This window comes from Rhinoraja longicauda, chromosome 14 (assembly GCF_053455715.1).
Source record: "Rhinoraja longicauda isolate Sanriku21f chromosome 14, sRhiLon1.1, whole genome shotgun sequence".
Taxonomy (NCBI): Eukaryota; Metazoa; Chordata; class Chondrichthyes; order Rajiformes; family Arhynchobatidae; genus Rhinoraja; species Rhinoraja longicauda.
Genome location: NC_135966.1, coordinates 9,252,286 through 9,260,240, shown reverse-complemented (window position 1 = coordinate 9,260,240; position 7,955 = coordinate 9,252,286). Strand labels below are relative to the sequence as shown.

The following is a 7,955-nucleotide window of genomic DNA, read 5'->3' as shown; positions in this document are numbered from 1 at the left end:
CCGTTCTAAATGGCCTACCCCTTATTCTTACACTGTGGCCCCTTGGGCAGAAATAGGCCATCCGGCCCATCAAGTCTACTTCGCCATTCAATCATGGCTGATCCATCTCTCCCTCCGAACCCCATTCTCCTGCCTTCTCCCCATAACCCGTGACACCCGGAATAATCAAATATCTATCTATCTCTGCCTTAAAAATATCCCTTGATTTCCATTTGCCTCCACAGCCATCTGTAGCAATGAAGTCCACAGATTCACCACCCTCTGACTAAGGGAATTCCTCCTCATCTCCTTCCTAAAGGAACGCCCTTTAATCCTGAGGCTATGACCTCTGGGTTTAAGACTCTCCCACTAGTGGAAACATCGAGGTTCCTTACCCTTCCAAATTCCAGCGAGCTTTCACAGTGAAGGAGCAAGAGTGCAAAACGTAGAATAAACAAAACGGCTCTTCAGACACTTAGCTTTGGAGCTGTTTTGTGTGAATTGGCAGAGCAGTATCTCACTGCGTAAGCCTGGAAGAATTCTTTATTCTCCTCAATCATTTTCTAAAAGCCGTTTGACAAAGACGAGAACTGTGTACAAGGTGGAAATGCAGAAATGAAACAATAAATCAATCCACGCTGCATATTTTTGTTCAATCAAAATACCTTTTTAAAAAATTTATTTCAACAAATAGTACAGTTTTCGATAATTTGATCCCTTCTGTTTACTTAAATTTTTTGGTTTTCTATCAACATGGGTGTTGATTGAAACCGCTGCACTGCAATGGATAAAGGCCATGAGGCATCTAAATCTTTGAAAGCTCATATTCTACAAAAATGCAAATAAATCTTGTGTGTAGGAAGAAGGGACGGGCTGACATTTTATTGATTTCTTCTTGTGGAAGATGAAACTTAGTGGAAAATACTAAATTATATCGCTATCATAAAATCCTTGTCTATTTCTACTTTTCTTCTCAATATCCTAAAAATATAACTCGTAAAAATATTACATCAGCCTGAAACACACGCGCTCACACACATACACACACAGAAAAAAGCGAAAGCATCAAGTCGTATATTTATATATTTTTTTGATTGTATTTTCTCTCAATTTTTTTTTAATACAAATAGGCAAGAAAATTAAGTAATAACCTCAAAACAAAGTGATTGTTTAACCATTTCAGGGTTTCATAAATGTAACATCAAAGTCAAATATTGACCCCATTTAACCTCTCTGACAGTATAAATGCTCATTTTTAACGACATGGACAGCAGACCTATAAGTAGCAATGAAAAGACCCATCAACCAATGTACTAAACATTGGAGAGAAAATATTCCTGTTTAAAATAAATGTTTTCAGATGCTGTACCTCAAAGACAAAAAAATCTGAAGTGTGAAAATGCACACCTCCAGATTCAGGGATAATTTCTTCCCAGCTGTTATCAGGTAACTGAATCCTAGGGATGCTGTGCTGAACTACTATCTATCTCTTTGGTGACCCTCGGACTATCCTTGATCGGACTTTGCTGGCTTTACCTTGCACTGAACGTTATTCCCTTATCATGTGTCTATACCCCGTAAATGGCTCGATTGTGACCATGTATTGTCTTTCTGCTGACTGGATAACACACTGCAAAAAGAAAGTTATTCATTGTACCTCGGTACACGTGACAATAAACTGCACTGAACTGAAAAACATCTTTGATTCATTTATCTCTTCAAACTGTTCCCACGAGCAGCTTCTCCCCAACAACCATCAGGCTATTAACCACTACGACCTCCAACTGTGTTCAGAACTACATGCACTGGGAGGCATTGTATCTGTCTTTGCGCTATTATTATTTTTTTAATATATCACAAACTTTTTTGTTGTTGTTTATTATCATTGGGTATTTTTAAAGGTGTGTACTTCACCCCAGAAAGGTGGAGCAGGGAGTCTCAATGCCAGGAGTTATTATGTCTCTGTAATTAATCATGGACATTGTTTAACAGGCTCGTTTGAAATTATGGTACCATCTCCCGTTCTTGAAAAAATAACGTTAAGGAAATTGTAGGAACAACAAATTGTATATTTCAATACTGTGCATTAAAATGCAATGGATTTTGGATAAATTGGTGCATAAATGATTTCAGCTACCCCCCAACCCATGCCTTGCTAAGATATCTCGGAATGAAATGGGAAGGGAAGAGGAGAAATGAGGTGCAATCTAATGCACTACAATGTCCGATGCTTGTCGTTTTTCTGTTGCCTTAAGCAAAAGTGACACCTTGTGAGAGAAACAGGGGCTTCGAATAGAGACACAAAAAGCTGGAGTTACTCAGCAGGACAGGCAGCATCTCTGGAAAGAAGGAATGGGTGACTCCAGAGATGCTGCCTGACCCACTGAGTTACTCTAGCTTTTCGTGTCTAGCTAAGGTATTAATATATCATGGAACTCTGATTTGTTGCTGAAATAAACAACAAATCGAAAGCCCTGGAAATGTTTGTTTAGAGATACAGCGCGGAAGCAGGCCCTTCGGCCCACCGAGTCTGTGCCGACCAGCCATCCCTGTACACTAATTGTATCCCACACGCTAGGGGCAATTTACAAAAGGCAATTAACCTAAAAAACATGCACATCTTTGGAATGTGGGAGGAAACCAGAACACCCTGAGGAAACCCACGCGGTCGCAGGGAGAACATACAAACTCCATACAGACAGCGCCCAGAATCAGGATCGAACCGGGGTCTCTGGCGCGGTGAGGCAGCAATTCAACTGCTGCGCCACCGTGCTGCCCTTAAGTTGTTTGTAATATAGCTAAATTTGGATAACTCCATAAATTTCACTTCAGAACTGGCTCCGTTTTTTAAGGTTGAGGGAAAGATGAGTTACTCTTCTGGATAATTGTGTGAATGGGGAAGATGTGGCAAAGACAAACACAGGCAGAGGTCTGAAGAAAAGTTCATAAGTTCATAAGCGATAGGAGCAGAATTAGGCCATTCCGCCCATCAAGTCGACACTGCACCATTCAATCATGGCCGATCTATCTTGCCCTCTCAGTCCCATTCTCCTGCCTTCTCCCCATAACCCCTGACACCCGCACTAATCAAAGTACGAATAAAAGTGGGGAAAAGCTCGGATGAAGGACCACAAGATAGCGGACTGGATTTCTGGACTTTTAAATTCCATCGCGTACGGACAATCGAAACAAAATCTGCTGGGAACACTTTAAACGACAATGAATCATTCAATGCCAACACAACCAGAGAAATCTTGAGAGAGGAGAATCGGAATTTGTCTTGTTTCCTGAGAACACGCCAAAGTTTACGAACAAGTTAGAAGCTGTCGTCCTTCGAAAGCGCACTACACTGGTTGGGACTGGCCAAGGCTATGGTGGGAATCTCCACATTTATGCATTTAAGGTATCACTAGTTCATCAAAGCGATCAAAGTAGAGGTTGGCCATTATCTTGGCTCCTTCTGCTGCCGAGGGTCATTGAGTAAAGGACTGCAGTATTGTTGAGGGTCCAAGGTGGAAGGTAGAGGGAGTCCGCGGAGGTCTGTGGAAGGCTGGGGCTGGCTGAGGCTGGAGTAAGGGAGCGGGTGAGGTTGCGTTCCATGTGCTGAGTCTGCAGCGTTAGCGAGCTTCGGTAAAGTTTCTTCTGAAGGCTGCTGAAGTGCATGAGGAGGAGAGGAAGGGCTGTCCATTATACTTCCATCTGAAGATACTGGGCTGGTGCACCTGTCTTCTCCTTGCATGTACCGAACGCATTTCTTTTTCTTCCTGAGGACAACGAGAAATAGAGTCATGTGTAAGAGAAAGTGCGGATTCACATCGGGGATGTCTCGAAACTTAAATGCCACGACCCGACACACAACCGAACCGTCAATCAGGGGAGAAAGTGCGAGCTTTTCCTCAGTTTCCCCAGCAGATCTGCTCCTAACATCAGCCGGGTAAGACGTTTGTTTTAAAGCAAGGGAGTGCTAGTCAGTTTCATTTTCATGACCTTCCTGTTCATACAGACTAAACTGATGGGAATTTCCTTCCTTGAGCCCCAGTCAAGGGGGAAGGAATGGGGTACAATAATCATAACAACAGTAGACTTCTGAGAAGTGTGGCTTAGAACTTAAAATAATGACAAAAGAAAGAAGGAAGCTGGAACATTTGAAAATGAAGCTTTGAAAACACCACGGGGCAATACGATGGCAAAATGGTAAACTTGATTAAACGGTCTCTCTTTTTTACAAAAAAAAAATCTAGTTTGTTTCCTTGTAGAGATAGGGGGTTTCTTTGCACAGCATTCAGGCAGGAAATCTGCTTACAGGCTTTCAGTCATGTTAAGGGTGTCAAAGGTTTCAGGGAGAAGGCAAGAGAATGGGGTTGAGAGGGAAAAATAGATCAGTCATGATCGAATGGGGAAGCAGACTCGATGGGCCGAATGGCCTGATTCTGATCCCATGTCTTACATTAGATTTAGACTTAGACTTAGACATACAGCGCGGAATCAAAGCCCTTCAGCCCACCTAGTCTGCGCCAACCAGCACTATCCTACACACACGAGGGACAATTTACAATTTTTACAGAAGCCAAATAACCTACAAACCTGTACGTCTTTGGAGTGTGGGAGAAAAACCAGAGCTCCCGGAGAAAGCCCACGTGGTCACAGGGAGAATGTGCAAACTCCGTACAGACAGCAAGGTCAGGATTGATCCCGGGTCCCAGGTGTTGTAAGGCAGCAGTTCTACCGCTGTGCCACCATGCCGCCACATGTTAGATGTAACTAAGGTTTGTGATGTTAAAGTATGGAGAGATGACTCACAATCCCAATTTTTCCCATTCAGATTTTCGTTGGCAGGGAATGAGCCTCTGGGATTAACGAGGCATTCCCATGCCTGGGAATCCGTGTGAGGAACAGGGTAAAATATCTCTTCCCACCGTTCTCCTCTTACATGTTAGAGTTACAACTTTTAACACATTCGTGTAACTGCCAGGATTTGGTTTAATATTAGACTACCCCTGGTGCAAACGCAGTTTAGAGCACCAGAGAGGCACGATTTCTTTAGACTTTGGAGATGCAACGCGGAAACAGGCCTTTCGGCCCACCGAGTCCACGCCAACCAGCGATTCCCACACACTAACACTATCCGACACACAACTAGGGGCAATCTACAATTTGAATCGATGAACCTACAAACCTATACGTCTTTGGAGTGTGGGAGGAAACCGGAGATCCCGGAGAAAACCCATGCAGGTCACGGGGAGAACGTACAAACTCCGTACAGACAGCACCCGCGGTCAGGATTGAACCCGGGTCTCTGGCGCTGTAAGGCAGCAACTCTACCGCTGCGCCACCGTGCCACCCCCATGAAACACTGTTGGATTCGGAACCATTTAAAATGAGTAATTCATAAGGGAGTAGAGGGGAGTTTTAAAACTGGACTGCATTTGATGACTGTTACAAAATGAACATTTATTTAACTTTTGATTTTATTTTTCTTGCATTCCACAAAATGAGCTGATCCTTTGCCTGACAGGATGTGGACTAGTACACAGTTTTTAATCATTCATTAATGGTCCCAGCCGTAACTCCTGATTTAGTTTCAAGGTCAATTATAGTCCCTTTTATTCAAGTCTTAACTCAATGCTTACTTTCCTCTTAATCTAAAGAATCTCACTCAAGCCTTTCAGTGGTGCTTTTGATTTTAGTTTATTTTAGTTCAGAGATAAAGCGTGGAAACAGGCCCTTCAGCCCACTGTCCATGCTGTCCATTGATCACCCGTTCACTAGTTATTCTGTCATGTGATGAAAGAATGGAGCGACTGGGCTTGTATTCACTGGAATTTAGAAGGATGAGAAAAGGGATCTTATATTAAGGGATTGGACACGCTAGATGCAGGAAACATGTTCCCGACGTTGGGGGAGTCCAGAACCATGGGCCACAGTTTAAGACTAAGGGATAGGCCATTTAGAACTGAGATGAGGAAAAAGATTTTCACCCAGAGAGTTGTGAATCTGTGGAATTCTCTGCCACAGAAGGCAGTGGAGCCAATTCACTGGATTCATTCAAAAGAGAGTTAGATAGGGCTAGCGGAATCAAGGGGTATGGGGAGAAGGCAGCCATGATCACATTGAATGACGGTCGGTGCTGGCTCGAGGGGCCGAATGGCCTACTCCTGCACCTATTGTTTATGTTTCTATGTATATATGTTTTTCATTTGTTGCATCCTCCAAACGAGGGGCAATTTATAGAATCCAATTAGCCTACAAACCTGAAAGGACACAAAGTGCTGGAGTATCTCAGCAGGTCTGGCAGCATCGCTGGAGAACATTTAGAACATTTCAGACTGAAGAAGGGTGTTGACCAGAAACATAATCTATCCACGTTCTCCAGAGATGCTGCCTGACCTGCTGAGTTACTCCAGCACTTTGTGTTTTTTTTGTTGTGTGTATTAACCAATATCCACAGTTCTTTGTTTCTACAATCTACAAACCTGCACGTCTTTGGATGGTGGGAGGAAACCGGAGCATCTGGAGAAAGCCCACGCAGTCACTGGGAGAAGGTACAAACTCCACACAGACAGACAGACAGCACCTGAGGTCAGTATCGAACCTGGCTCTCCGATGCCGTGCGGCAGTGGTTCTACCGCCGTGCCACCAGTTCTCGGATTTGTAGTCATCAGTGAAAGAAAACATTCATCCTTCAACGTCGGTTAGATTTGAGCTCAGTTCCCAGTAGGTGAAATAAAATGCTGTCTGTCAGTCTGCCACAAGCCTAATCGTACCTCAGCAATGGAGTACTGTGGACAACCCCATGCACTACCACGGCTCTGTTTTCCAATTGTATTTTGCACTAACGAAGACCCGAGGGACTGCAGATGCTGGCGTCTGAAGAAAAGTCCTGACTCGAAATGTCACCTGTCCATGTCCTCCAGAGATACTAGTCAAGTCAAGTCAAGTCAATTTTATTTGTATAGCACATTTAAAAACAACCCACGTTGACCAAAGTGCTGTACATCTGATTAGGTACTAAGGAAAAAAAAAATGAAACATACAGTAGCACGCAAACAGTTCACAGCGCCTCCTCAATGAGCCTCAAACGCTAGGGAGTAGAAATAGGTTTTGAGCCTGGACTTAAAGGAGTCGATGGAGGGGGCAGTTCTGATGGGGAGAGGGATGCTGTTCCACAGTCTAGGAGCTGCAACCGCAAAAGCGCGGTCACCCCTGAGCTTAAGCCTAGACCGCGGGATAGTGAGTAGCCCCAAGTCGGCCGACCTGAGGGACCTGGAGTTAGAGAGGGGGGTTAGAAGATTTTTGATGTAGGGGGGGGAATGTCCATTTAGGGCTTTATAAACATAGCACAAAAAGTAAGGAAATTTGTGTTTGGTAGATTATTTCTTTGTTGTAACAATGCTTCTTGGCAATAAATCTTATACCGTTGGAAAGCCTGTTTATTTCCCTTTTAAATGGTGCCACATTTGTAAGGAACATGCATTTGTGGGATGAGCAGCAGAGCTGAGTATGTGGGTTGCGCCCATGAAAAATCTGCCAAATCTTTGCCAATGCCAAACAGCTTATTCTGCCATTGACTCTTGTTCGGTGTTGTTTGGTGGATTGGATGATTGAAGTCTGAACAAGACATATTGGCAATTTAACAATTTATTCATTTAATAAACAGGAGCCTCAGTAGCGTGTGGAAGAACCGTACACAGCCACAACAGCCTGTCACCTCCTCCTCATGCTGGTCACCAGCCTGGTCACACACTGTTGTGGGATGGCATCCCATTCTTCAACCAGCATTTGTCGCAAGTCAGCCAACGTGGTTGTGTTGGTCACTCTGGCACGAACAGCACGCCCATGCTGATCCCACAAGTGTTCAATGGGGTTGAGGTCAGGACTGCTGGCAGGCCATTCCATCCTCTCCACTCCCAAATTCTGGAGGTAGTCTCTGAGAAACCCTGCTCTGTGGGGGCGAGCATTGTCATCTTGGAGGATAG

At 44.0% G+C, this 7,955-nt stretch overlaps 1 protein-coding gene across 2 annotated transcripts in view; it reads right to left on the bottom strand.

Annotated features, from left to right (window-relative positions):
* Window positions 1-3,651: 3,651 nt before the first annotated feature.
* Window positions 3,652-7,955, bottom strand: part of LOC144600033 (lymphoid enhancer-binding factor 1-like) — a 182,697-nt gene continuing 178,393 nt past the window's right edge. For both annotated transcript variants that reach the window (XM_078411374.1, XM_078411376.1), the window contains one exon: window positions 3,652-3,743. The gene's annotated coding sequence lies outside the window, so the exon portion shown is untranslated. The remainder of the gene's footprint in view (window positions 3,744-7,955) is intronic.